Genomic DNA, 14,491 nt, shown 5'->3' with positions numbered 1-14,491 from the left:
GTAGCTGTACCTCAACCCACAGAGCAGACCTAGTAGCTGTACCTCAACCCACAGAGCAGACCTAGTATCTGTACCTCAACCCACAGAGTCGATCTAGTAGCTGTACCTCAACCCACAGAGTGGATCTAGTAACTGTACCTCAACCCACAGAGCAGACCTAGTAGCTCTACCTCAACCAGTAGAGAAGACCTAGTAGCTGTACCTCAACCCACAGAACAGACCTAGTAGCTGTACCTCAACCCACAGAGCAGACCTAGTAACTGTACCTCAACCCACGGAGCAGACCTAGTAGCTGTACCTCAACCCACAGAGCAGACCTGGTAGCTGTACCTCAATCCAGAGTGGATCTAGTAGCTGTACCTCAACCCACAGAGTGGATCTAGTAGCTGTACCTCAACCCAGAGTGGATCGAGTAGCTGTACCTCAACCCACAGAGTGGTTCTAGTAACTGTACCTCAACCCACAGAGCAGACCTAGTAGCTGTACCTCAACCAGCAGAGAAGACCTAGTAGCTATACCTCAACCCACAGAACAGACCTACTAGCTTTACCTCAACCCACTGAGCAGACCTATTAGCTGTACCTCATCCCACAGAGCAGACCTAGTAGCTGTACCTCAACCCACAGAGCAGACCTAGTAGCTGTACCTCAACCCACAGAGCAGACCTAGTAGCTGTATCTCAACCCACAGAGCAGACCTAGTAGCTGTACCTCAACCCACAGAGCAGACCTAGTAGCTGTATCTCAACCCACCGAGCAGACCTAGTAGCTGTGCCTCAACCCACACAGCAGACCTAGTAGCTGTACCTCAACCCACAGAGCAGACCTAGTAGCTGTACCTCAACTCACAGAGCAGACCCAGTAGCTGTACCTGAAATCTTAGATAATGCAGAGGTGTTGCAGATCAGGTCTCCATAAGAGACCTAAGCCGTCAATAAAATTAAACTTTATTTTCTAATCAAAGATTTAAACTCGTGTTCCCGAGCCTTATTTCACCGCTGATTTACAATCCGTTCTTATTTTTCCCTGTCGAAATGTAAAGGTTTTACAATTTTTTTTTTTTTTTTGCTCTTAATTTTTAGACGTAATAGCTATTAGGATCCTCACTCTCATAATTTAATACTGCAGTGCATATTATTCACTTGGTAAATGCCTAAAGAGAACACACTAGTAAAAAAAGGAATGTACAAGAACTTAGAAAATGAAAATCAGTTTTATCTTGCAAACTTTGTCTGGATTGTGGCATCTGAATGTAGGAGACTTGTAGTAACTTGAAGAGTTTCCACATATCCATTTAAAGCTCTGCCGCTTTTTTTATTCTAATAACACTAACTTGTTCTGGAAGGCTACAATACTGTAGGACCTCCCTGATTTGTGGGCCAAAAAAAAATCCCTCCTTGAATTTCGCAATATTAATTTCTGTAAATTTGTCAACAAGGTGTTGAAACTCTTTTGAATTCGCTTTACCCACTGATTTTAAAAAAAACGTTAAACAGGTTAATGTGGAAAGGTGGCAAGACAGTCTTTGCATCAACTAATCTAACACGCTGAACACTGCTTGTTCCCGGCTCCTGTATAGATCGTTACTGCCAATCACATCTAATGCGGAAAACAGAGCAATCCTATGGATCAACTAATGGAACACACTGAGCACTGTTCCTTCCTGGTTCTATGTTGCCAGTCACATCTAACGTACTATAATAATCTGCACTAGCACGGCTATCGCTTAGGCTTGGGAAACAGTATTTCGTGAGCTCTCTTGCATACCATGTAATATACGAATGACTTTGAGATCACAAACATTTCATTGATCAGGGCAGGACTGAGTTGCACTGAGAGTTTTCATGTTATCTCCTTTAGATGGACGATGTTAACGACTAGTATGAACGTCTTAACATTCCCGTTATGCAGGTAAACAGCTTTCAGTCTTCTTTATGAATCTGTGACAAGATGTACAATGACTGAAATATTTACGAGAACGGGAGAGTGCAAAATGTCATTGAAAAGGCAGAGATAAGATGAGCGTCACCTGTGTGAGAGCTATGACCTGATTCTGTACAGTGTAGTCTGTGCAGCCTAGTCTGTACAGCCCTGAGTCTGTGCAGTCCAGAGTCTGTGCAGTCCAGAGTCTGTGCAGTCCAGAGTCTGTGTAGTCCAGAGTCTGTGTAGTCCAGAGTCTGTGCAGTCCAGAGTCTGTGCAGTCCAGAGTCTGTGCAGTCCAGAGTCTGTGCAGTCCAGAGTCTGTACAGCCCCAAGTCTGTACAGCCCAGACCGGTGCATGAAGTCTTCCCACCACGCAAGGATTACCATCATTCAAGTTCCTCCTATCAAAAAATACCACATAATTATTCAAGAACCAATTATCACAAATTATTATTGGTGGAGCCGTCTGGTTTGACTTATTGTTTGTACACGAGCTTCAGAAGAACCCAGGTTCTCCCGCAGATCGTATTAGCCGGAATTATCACTAAGTGCTCGGCCTAATGACTGAATCTTAGCTGGAATTATCCATTGGCAGGAACCGTTTAGCTAAATTATCAGTGGCCGGAGCTCAGAGCGTCGTCATATATCCCAGACGACCCACTCCTTGATGCTATCCCACTCTCAAAATAGCCTTTTTTAATATATTTTTTTCCATTCTTTAAGAGCAGCATTTACCCGTGGCAAATTTGCACTGATAATCCATCAACGGTTGAATAATTCTTCTCTCCCTTCAACTCGGAGCCGCCACGTCCTGGATATCTGGCCAAAAGCAGCAATAATTCTCTCCGCCCAAAAATGAAAGCTAGGATAACCCCGTCCGTCAGGCAGCGGGGGCGAGCTTGGGCGTCGACGCCGGGAGGTAATGAAGATGTTATCGTACGGCACTGACTTGTAAACTGCGGCGGTGAAATATATTCGTGTTTATTCTGGTTGGCTCCGGGTATCAGATTCAGCTAAAACTTATGTGAATTATGATTTTTTTATTTTTATGTATGAGAGTGTTTGCAGGTGCGTGTTTGTGTTTGCAGGTGCGCGCGCGCGTGTGTGTGTGTGTGTATGTGTGTGTGTGTGTGTGTGTGTGTGTGTGTGTGTGTGTGTGTGTGTGTGTGTGTGTGTGTGTGTGTACTCACCTAGTTGTACTCACCTAGTTGAGGTTGCGGGGGTCGAGTCCGAGCTCCTGGCCCCGCCTCTTCACTGATCGCTACTAGGTCACTCTCCCTGAGCCGTGAGCTTTATCGTACCTCTGCTTAAAGCTATGTATGGATCCTGCCTCCACTACATCGCTTCCCAAACTATTCCACTTACTGACTACTCTGTGGCTGAAGAAATACTTCCTAACATCCCTGTGATTCATCTGTGTCTTTAGCTTCCAACTGTGTCCCCTTGTTACTGTGTCCAATCTCTGGAACATCCTGTTTTTGTCCACCTTGTCAATTCCTCTCAGTATTTTGTATGTCGTTATCATGTCCCCCCTATCTCTCCTGTCCTCCAGTGTCGTCAGGTTGATTTCCCTTAACCTCTCCTCGTAGGACATACCTCTTAGCTCTGGGACTAGTCTTGTTGCAAACCTTTGCACTTTCTCTAGTTTCTTTACGTGCTTGGCTAGGTGTGGGTTCCAAACTGGTGCCGCATACTCCAATATGGGCCTAACGTATACGGTGTACAGGGTCCTGAACGATTCCTTATTAAGATGTCGGAATGCTGTTCTGAGGTTTGCTAGGCGCCCATATGCTGCAGCAGTTATTTGGTTGATGTGCGCTTCAGGAGATGTGCCTGGTGTTATACTCACCCCAAGATCTTTTTCCTTGAGTGAGGTTTGTAGTCTCTGACCCCCTAGACTGTACTCCGTTTGCGGCCTTCTTTGCCCTTCCCCAATCTTCATGACTTTGCACTTGGTGGGATTGAACTCCAGGAGCCAATTGCTGGACCAGTTCTGCAGCCTGTCCAGATCCCTTTGTAGTTCTGCCTGGTCTTCGATCGAGTGTATTCTTCTCATCAACTTCACGTCATCTGCAAACAGGGACACCTCAGAGTCTATTCCTTCCGTCATGTCGTTCACAAATACCAGAAACAGCACTGGTCCTAGGACTGACCCCTGCGGGACCCCGCTGGTCACAGGTGCCCACTCTGACACCTCGCCACGTACCATGACTCGCTGCTGTCTTCCTGACAAGTATTCCCTGATCCATTGTAGTGCCTTCCCTGTTATCCCTGCTTGGTCCTCCAGTTTTTGCACCAATCTCTTGTGTGGAACTGTGTCAAACGCCTTCTTGCAGTCCAAGAAAATGCAATCCACCCACCCCTCTCTCTCTTGTCTTACTGCTGTCACCATGTCATAGAACTCCAGTAGGTTTGTGACACAGGATTTCCCGTCCCTGAAACCATGCTGGCTGCTGTTGATGAGATCATTCCTTTCTAGGTGTTCCACCACTCTTCTCCTGATAATCTTCTCCATGATTTTGCATACTATACATGTCAGTGACACTGGTCTGTAGTTTAATGCTTCATGTCTGTCTCCTTTTTTAAAGATTGGGACTACATTTGCTGTCTTCCATGCCTCAGGCAATCTCCCTGTTTCGATAGATGTATTGAATATTGTTGTTAGGGGTACACATAGCGCCTCTGCTCCCTCTCTCAATACCCATGGGGAGATGTTATCTGGCCCCATTGCCTTTGAGGTATCTAGCTCACTCAGAAGCCTCTTCACTTCTTCCTCGGTTGTGTGCACTGTGTCCAGCACTTGATGGTGTGCCCCACCTCTCCGTCTTTCTGGAGTCCCTTCTGTCTCCTCTGTGAACACTTCTTTGAATCTCTTGTTGAGTTCTTCACATACTTCCCGGTCATTTCCTGTTGTCTCTCCTCCTTCCTTCCTTAGCCTGATTACCTGGTCCTTGACTGTTGTTTTCCTCCTGATGTGGCTGTACAACAGTTTCGGGTCAGATTTGGCTTTCGCTGCTATGTCATTTTCATATTGTCTTTGGGCCTCCCTTCTTATCTGTGCATATTCATTTCTGGCTCTACGACTGTGTGTGTGTGTGTGTGTGTGTGTATGTGTGTGTGTGTGTGTGTGTGTGTGTGTGTGTGTGTGTACTCACCTAGTTGAGGTTGCAGGGGTCGAGTCCTAGCTCCTAGCCCCGCCTCTTCACTGTGTGTGTATGTTTGCAGGTGTGTGTGTGTGTGTGTGTGTGTACTCACCTAGTTGTGGTTGAAGGGGTCGATTCATAATGTGTGTGATTGTTTGCAGGTGCGTGTGTGTGCATGTGTGTGCGAGTGATTGTAGGTGCGTGTGTGTGCGAGTGTTTGTAGGTGCGTGTGCAAATTTTTGCAGGTGTGTGTGTGTGCGAGTCCTTGTAGGTGCGTGTGTGTGCGAGTGTTTGCAGGTGTATGTGTGTGCGAGTGTTTGCAGGTGCATGTGTGTGTGCGAGTGTTTGCAGGTGTATATGTGTGCGAGTGATTGTAGGTGCGTGTGTGTGCGAATGTTTGCAGGTGCATGTGTGTGCGAGTGTTTGCAGGTGTGTATGTGTGTGAGTGTTTGCAGGTGCGTGTGTGTGCGAGTGTTTGTAGGTGCATGTGCGAATGTTAGTTTGCAGGTGTGTGTGCGAGTCCTTGTAGGTGCGTGTGCGAATGTTTGCAGGTGTGTGTGTGTGTGTGTGCGAGTGTTTGTAGGTGCGAGTGTTTGCAGGTGCGTGTGCGCGAGTGTTTGTAGATGCGTGGGTGTGCGAGTGTTTGTAGGTGCGTGTGTGTGTGTTTGAAGGTGCGTGTATGTGTGAGTGTTTGCAGGTGCGTGTGTGTGCGAGTGTTTGTAGGTGCGTGCAAATGTTTGCATGTGTGTGTGAGTGTTTGCAGGTGCGTGTGTGCGAGTGTTTGCCGGTGCGTGTGTGCAAGTGTTTGCAGGTGCGTGTGTGCGAGTGTTTGCAGGTGCGTGTGTGCGAGTGTTTGCAGGTGCGTGTGTGCAAGTGTTTGTAGGTGCGTGTGTGTGCGAGAGTTTGCAGGTGCATGTGTGCGTGTGTGTGCAAGTGTTTGTAGGTGCGTGTGCGAATGTTTGCAGGTGCATGTGCGTGTGTGTGTTTGCAGGTGCGTGTGTACGAGTGTTTGTATGTGCGTGTGCGAATGTTTGCAGGTGCGTGTGTGCAAGTGTTTGCAGGTGCGTGTGTGTGCGAGAGTTTGCAGGTGCATGTGTGCGTGTGTGTGCAAGTGTTTGTAGGTGCGTGTGCGAATGTTTGCAGGTGCATGTGCGTGTGTGTGTTTGCAGGTGCGTGTGTACGAGTGTTTGTATGTGCGTGTGCGAATGTTTGCAGGTGCGTGTGTGCAAGTGTTTGCAGGTGCGTGTGTGTGTTTGCAGGTGCGTGTGTACGAGTGTTTGTATGTGCGTGTGCGAATGTTTGCAGGTGCGTGTGTGCAAGTGTTTGCATGTGCGTGTGTGTGTTTGCAGGTGCGTGTGTACGAGTGTTTGTATGTGCGTGTGCGAATGTTTGCAGGTGCGTGTGTGCTAGTTTTTGCAGGTGTGTGTGCGAGTGTTTGAAGGTGCGTGTGTGCGAGTGTTTGCAGGTGCGTGTGTGCGAGTGTTTGCAGGTGCATGTGTGCGAGTGTTTGCAATTGTGTGTACGCGAGTGTTCGCAGGTATGTTAGTTACCATTTTGTCCTAGGCACATGTCGATTAGACACTAAGCCTTTTGTTGTTGTTGCTGTTGAGTGTGTGTGTGTGTGTGTGTGTGTGTGTGTGTGTGTGTGTGTGTGTGTGTGTGTGTGTGTGTGTGTGTGTTTGTGTGTGTGTGTGTTTACGTGTGTGTTTGTGTGTGTGTGTGTGTGTGTGAGGTTATCTACGTGTAATAACCTAAATGCGGAAGCAGGAGTACAGTCCTAGCTCTTGGCCCCACTAACTTGCCGCATCCCAGGCTCCCTCCTAGCCTAGTGGATCCTGTCGTACCTGCTCTTAAAACTGTGTATGGAGCTTGTCTCTACCACTTCCTTGCCCACCCTGAAGCTGCAGATATACTTCCTGACATCCCTGTTACTCATATGTGCTTAAACATCCACCCGTGCCCTCGTGTACACATTTACATATTTGTCGCCTCTCAGACCACCTATCCATGTCTATCCTATCCATTCCCCTAAGTACTTTTTATGTTGTTATCATGTCTCGGCTGATCCCGCCATCTTCTGGTATCATCAGGTTAAGTTCCTTCAGCTTCTCATAGTTCACACACCTCACCTCTCCAGCTAAATACTAACGTCATAAATGGAGTTTTTCCATCTTTGCTGAACTTTTTGAAAGAAAAAATGTTGTTAGGCAAAAGGACACATGTGCAACGTTTCGCTCTCCAGGAGCTTTGTCAAGCGAAACGTTGCCACAATAAAAATGTCGCATTATTTGAACAGGTGTCGTTTTAATTCAACATTGTCGGTAATTCTACCAAAATTATTACAAAAAACAAACAGAAAAATAAGATGTTTGACAAATGACGTAGAAAGAAAATTCTTATAGACTAACAAAGTTTCACCTGAAAAACTTAAGTAACATTAACGTGAGAGTTTATAATAATTATTTTCTTCATTTGTGCTTGGTAAGGAGTACAGTGAACGACCTTCCTCACCACTGTACAACTTCCTTCACTCATTATTACATCAGTTACTACTCGGTGTCAATTACCTGAGATTCTGCAGTCATTTTGTTTTTGGCTTTTATTATATATGACAAACAACTGCTGTCGTTCTGCTGGTAAAGACTGACTTTGCAGGTGGTAGAAGCAATGGTGGAAGTTGTTACCTATACGTCGTGTTGCACAGCCTATATGTTAGTGATCTTGCTTTTAGTGTACAGTCGAGTTATGGAACAAAAAGACACTTATATACAGTTCAGGATATTTATTACAGGAAACGTTTCGCCACGAGTGGCTTCTTCACGCCATTAGTGTCATTTTCCCCATCTTGTCGGTAACACCAGACCATTTCTCATGAGTTGAATTTGACAGCGTCGTCAGGCCTTCCTGCATGCTGAACCTGTACTGGAGAAAGCAAATGCAACATTGCCGAAGAACCATTATCACTTTCTTCACTTGAAGCATAACAACCGCTTGAAGAACACTTTGAAGATGATCTCCTGCTCTGTCTAAATGTTTGACAGACTTTAGTTTCGAATTGCTTGAAGGTCGTGTATTTCAGCGGCAATGCCTCACATTCCTGCCTGTAAACTAGCCATTCATTTATACCTGCAAGATCTAGGACATATTTAAAGAGGCGCATGTACCAACATTTGGATTTCATTGGTATTTTATAAAAATGCACCAACATGTCACTTTTGCCTGTACCTTCTATGTGCGCATTATAGTTCTTGATGCCAGGGCAGTCTAACTGTTCTCCTTTTTTTTTTTTTTTGCTGTCCTCACCCTTGCATGTAGTTTCTAGCTCTTCAGTTCGCTTCTCTGTTGTCGACTGTCGCAAGTTCTTGTGTTCTACGGCTCTGGTTGAACAAACGGCTCTTCATTTTTGTGATTCCCTACCTTTTATTTTGCTTGTGAATTCCTCATCTGTCTCCCGGCATTTTCCAGCTAGTGCTTTATTTCATTCGGTGACTTTCTTTCCAGCTTTTTCGCATTGCAATGCGTTCAGGAATTCTCTCACCCCATTAAAATGACCTCGTCTGAGGTCAGGTATCCCTCACCCTCCTTCTGCCTCTCTACCACGCGCTAGCATGGCAACTAGCGCCCAGGGGCAGGGGGATTAGTTATGTGGAGTATACTTGTAGCAAATACAAGATACAATCTCTCTCTCTCTCTCTCTCTCTCTCTCTCTCTCTCTCTCTCTCTCTCTCTCTCTCTCTCTCTCTGTTGTCGTGTACTTAATATCTTGATATATAAAAAAATCCTATAAATCTCCATCATCTTAGCTCTTTTTATTTTCTGGTCTTCCATGTTGGTCTCAGTTACCCCAATCAGTTTCTTAATGGTTAAAAATCATCAATCATTAATAACATTGCTATAGCCCTATGAGCTAGCCTTGCTGCTTCGGCAAAGGTGTCAGCCATTGCCTTGGTCTCCTACTCTTTGGTGGTGCGTTGTAAATTACTATTACCATTACTTTGGGTCACTCAGTCTTGATTGTACTCGGTAGGAAATCAGTTGACTTATTTCTGTTCGTCCTTCTTATCTCTTGGAAACTCGACTGACTAACCTAACTTAAGTTATCCTAACCATACCCAAAATAACCTAACCATACCGAGAATAGGAAATATTAAATTTTTGATACCAACTTACATCAAGAGAAATGCACGAAGGGCAATTTGGAGGAAAGTGAAAGTCTCTAATTGCCTACTAAGGTTGCAATTAGCCATGAATGACGATGTATTGAGATTCCTTAAAGGTAACGTTTGATTTGCCAAGCCTCTGCTGATATGTTTATTACCATGCGCTAGTGATATGCTTGGTACCATGTTCTTGTGATATGCATGGTACCATGCTCTAGTGATATGCTTGGTACCATGCTCTAGTGATATGCTTGGTACCATGCTCTAGTGATATGCTTGGTACCATGCTCTTGTGATATGCTTGGTACCATGCTCTAGTGATATGCTTGGTACCATGCTCTAGTGATATGCTTGGTACCATGCTCTAGTGATATGCTTGGTACCATGCTCTAGTGATATGCTTGGTACCATGCTCTTGTGATATGCTTGGTACCATGCTCTTGTGATATGCTTGGTACCATGCTCTTGTGATATGCTTGGTACCATGCTCTTGTGATATGCTTGGTACCATGCTCTTGTGATATGCTTGGTACTATGCTCTAGTGATATGCTTGGTACCATGCTCTTGTGATATGCTTGGTACCATGCTCTTGTGATATGCTTGGTACCATGCTCTTGTGATATGCTTGGTACCATGCTCTTGTGATATGCTTGGTACTATGCTCTAGTGATATGTTTGGTACCATGCTCTTGTGATATGCTTGGTACCATGCTCTTGTGATATGCTTGGTACCATGCTCTAGTTATATGCTTGGTACCATGCTCTTGTGATATGCTTGGTACCATGCTCTTGTGATATGCTTGGTACCATGCTCTTGTGATATGCTTGGTACTATGCTCTAGTGATATGTTTGGTACCATGCTCTTGTGATATGCTTGGTACCATGCTCTTGTGATATGCTTGGTACTATGCTCTAGTGATATGCTTGGTACCATGCTCTAGTGATATGCTTGGTACCATGCTCTAGTGATATGCTTGGTACCATGCTCTAGTGATATGCTTGGTAACATGCTCTTGTGATATGCTTGGTACTATGATCTAGTGATATGCTTGGTACTATGCTCTAGTGATATGCTTGGTACCATGCTCTTGTGATATGCTTGGTACCATGCTCTAGTGATATGCTTGGTACCATGCTCTAGTGATATGCTTGGTACCATGCTCTTGTGATATGCTTGGTACTATGATCTAGTGATATGCTTGGTACCATGCTCTTGTGATATGCTTGGTACCATGCTCTAGTGATATGCTTGGTACCATGCTCTAGTGATATGCTTGGTACCATGCTCTTGTGATATGCTTGGTACCATGCTCTTGTGATATGCTTGGTCCCATGCTCTTGTGATATGCTTGGTACCATGCTCTAGTGATATGCTTGGTGCTATGCTCTAGTGATATGCTTGGTAACATGCTCTAGTGATATGCTTGGTACCATTCTCTAGTGATATGCTTGGTACCATGCTCTAGTGATATGCTTGGTAACATGCTCTAGTGATATGCTTGGTACCATGCTCTAGTGATATGCTTGGTACCATGCTCTAGTGATATGCTTGGTACTATGCTCTAGTGATATGCTTGGTACCATGCTCTAGTGATATGCTTGGTACTATGCTCTAGTGATATGCTTGGTACCATGCTCTTGTGATATGCTTGGTACCATGCTCTAGTGATATGCTTGGTACTATGCTCTAGTGATATGCTTGGTACCATGCTCTTGTGATATGCTTGGTACCATGCTCTAGTGATATGCTTGGTACCATGCTCTAGTGATATGCTTGGTACCATGCTCTTGTGATATGCTTGGTACTATGATCTAGTGATATGCTTGGTACCATGCTCTTGTGATATGCTTGGTACCATGCTCTAGTGATATGCTTGGTACCATGCTCTAGTGATATGCTTGGTACCATGCTCTTGTGATATGCTTGGTACTATGATCTAGTGATATGCTTGGTACTATGCTCTAGTGATATGCTTGGTACCATGCTCTAGTGATATGCTTGGTACTATGCTCTAGTGATATGCTTGGTACCATGCTCTAGTGATATGCTTGGTACCATTCTCTAGTGATATGCTTGGTACCATGCTCTAGTGATATGCTTGGTAACATGCTCTAGTGATATGCTTGGTACCATGCTCTAGTGATATGCTTGGTACCATGCTCTAGTGATATGCTTGGTACTATGCTCTAGTGATATGCTTGGTACCATGCTCTAGTGATATGCTTGGTACTATGCTCTAGTGATATGCTTGGTACCATGCTCTAGTGATATGCTTGGTACCATGCTCTAGTGATATGCTTGGTACTATGCTCTAGTGATATGCTTGGTACCATGCTCTTGTGATATGCTTGGTACCATGCTCTAGTGATATGCTTGGTACCATGCTCTAGTGATATGCTCTAGCGATATGCTTGGTACCATGCTCTTGTGATATGCTTGGTACCATGCTCTAGTGATATGCTTGGTACCATGCTCTAGTGATATGCTTGGTACCATGCTCTAGTGATATGCTTGGTACCATGCTCTAGTGATAGATATGCTTGGTACTATGCTCTAGTGATATGCTTGGTACCATGCTCTAGTGATATGCTTGGTACCATGCTCTAGTGATATGCTTGGTACTATGCTCTAGTGATATGCTTGGTACCATGCTCTTGTGATATGCTTGGTAAAATGTTCCACTCCACTTTTCCAAACGTTTGTTATGTTGCCCATATTAAAATTACCCCATCCAAGAGTTTGTTATAGTTCATTCCAGTAGGCGCGTGTCTGACCATCTTGTAGTCTCACAAAATCGTAATGACACGATTGCGAACAAACCATTCCACGGTTGGGGTTAGAACCCGCGATCAGAGAGTGGCAAAACTCCAGACCAACGCATTTGTGGTCACAGTGGTTCCAATGCTAACCTTCCTATGGTGTAGAAATATACCTAGTTGGATTAATCTTATTGTTGCTAGCTGGTCCAGTGGCTAAAGCGTCGGTCTGGAGTTTTGTGACTCTCTGATCGCGGGTTCTAACCCTACCCATGGTATGGTTTTATCTTGTCTGTCATGGTCGAGTTGTATCCCTTTCCTTGCGCTCATGGGCTGTTTATTTGGCCTCATTTTATTGGCATCATCTGTATTTATGGATATACTAGACTCGATGTTCACTTGTAACAAAAACACCCTTATGGGTTTGTAATGATAACTGTGACAAACTCTCTCTCTCTCTCTCTCTCTCTCTCTCTCTCTCTCTCTCTCTCTCTCCCACTATTTTTCAAACTCACTCACTTTCACAGTCACTAATCCATCTCCCAATACCCATCTAAACCTCCCTGCCGCTACCCCATTTACGCATTACCCATCCCTCCTTATACCTCTTCCTCCCACTACCCGTCCTTCCCACATCTTCCTTCCACTACACCTCCCTCCTACATCTTCCCACTACCCCTCCCTCCCATCTCTTCCTCCCACTACCCCTCCCTCTCACCTATTCCTCCCACTACCCCTACCACTACTTCCTCCTTCCCATATCTCTCACACTACTCATCCCAGTGCAACTCCCACCTCCACTCTCTCCCTCTTCCCCCTCTAATCCACCCCTCCCTCCAACAACCTCCCTCTCTCCCAGAACCTCCCCCTCTCCCACCCACTGTATCTCCCTTCCACTACCTCTTCTCTTCCACTTGTTTTGCCCAGATTTCCAACTAATGTGTGAGTGTCCAAGACTTCGAACTATGTGTGAGTGTCGTGTCGAGGAATAAGAGACTTCACAGTACATCGGACATTTCCTATTCCTGCCTGTTTAACACACGTCCAACATCTGGGTATTTATACTAGGTAGACATTTCACCAACCAGTGGTTTTATCAGTTGATAAAGCCAAAGGTTGGCGAGGCGTCTGCAGAGTTAGGATATCCTAATGTTGCACAGGTGTCTTATTTATCTTGTTTTGGTATTGTATACCTTTGATATTCAGTACTGGTTATCACAGCTAGTGATGCCTATCACAGCTAGTGCTGCCTGTCACAGCTAGTGCTTCCTATCACAGCTAGTCCTGGTTATTGCAGCTAGTCCTCCCTATCACAGCTAGTGCTGCCTATCACAGCTAGCCCAACCTATCACCTATGTATACTGAGTGTTACTATGCTTGACAAGTAGCGACACTGAGCTTGTGTATACTGACTCAGTCAACGTGCCTAGATTTTCAAAAGCCTCGGACGAGGTACGACATCGAAGGCGGTGGTCTGGTGGCTAAAGCTCCCGCTTCACACACGGAGGGCCCGGGTTCGATTCCCGGCGGGTGGAAATTCCGACACGTTTCCTTACACCTATTGTCCTGTTCACCTAGCAGCAAATAGGTACCTGGGTGTTAGTCGACTGGTGTGGGTCGCATCCTGGGGGACAAGATTAAGGACCCCAATGGAAATAAGTTAGACAGTCCTCGATGACGCACTGACTTTCTTGGGTTATCCTGGGTGGCTAACCCTCCGGGGTTAAAAATCCGAACGAAATCTTATCTTATCTTATCTTATCTAAACCTGAGGTTTGAACTAACGACTGGCTCACCACTAGGAAACAACTAGTAGTACTGAACGAACTAGCACATGCGAGGTTAGATGTTAAAGGACTACCTAATAAATTCCTTCATCCAATACTTTTTCGCAAATTGCATTAGTGTTTTCGAAACGAGATATATATCTTAATAATAATAATAATAATAATAATAATAATAATAATATCTTTATTTACTGCAAGTACATGTACAAGGTATACAGTCTTAGCTGACATCAGTGACATACTACTATATAGAAAGCCCCTTGTTATGCAGAACATTTCGGGCAAATTAGGTCAGTTTTGTCCCAGGATGCGACCCACACGAGTCGACTAACACCCAGGTACCCATTTTACTGATGGGGAACATAGACAACCGGTGTAAGGAAACACGCCCAATGTTTCTACTCTCTCTGGGATTCGAATCCGGACCCTCGCCGTGTGAAGCGAGAGCTTTAGCCGCCAAACCACCAAACAGGAGTTTAAATGGTTTGCAAATGACCTAGGTGACACAAATGAAGAGATGAATCTTGATAAGCGGTGGACTAAAGTATGGATCCAGAGACGAGCTGCCGACGGTAATGCGGACTCGTATGTCAACTGATCAGTGTAAACACCAACCCGGGCCGGGACAGCACCGGAGAAACTACAGGAACAAAAAAGATAAAACATATATACTGAACAAGCTTTTATTGTGATATGATGAAGCTCCACAGAGAGAAAATT

This window comes from Cherax quadricarinatus, chromosome 30, assembly GCF_038502225.1.
Source record: "Cherax quadricarinatus isolate ZL_2023a chromosome 30, ASM3850222v1, whole genome shotgun sequence".
Classification (NCBI taxonomy): domain Eukaryota; kingdom Metazoa; phylum Arthropoda; class Malacostraca; order Decapoda; family Parastacidae; genus Cherax; species Cherax quadricarinatus.
The sequence above is the reverse complement of the archived record's forward strand: the minus strand, read 5'-3'. Positions refer to the sequence as shown.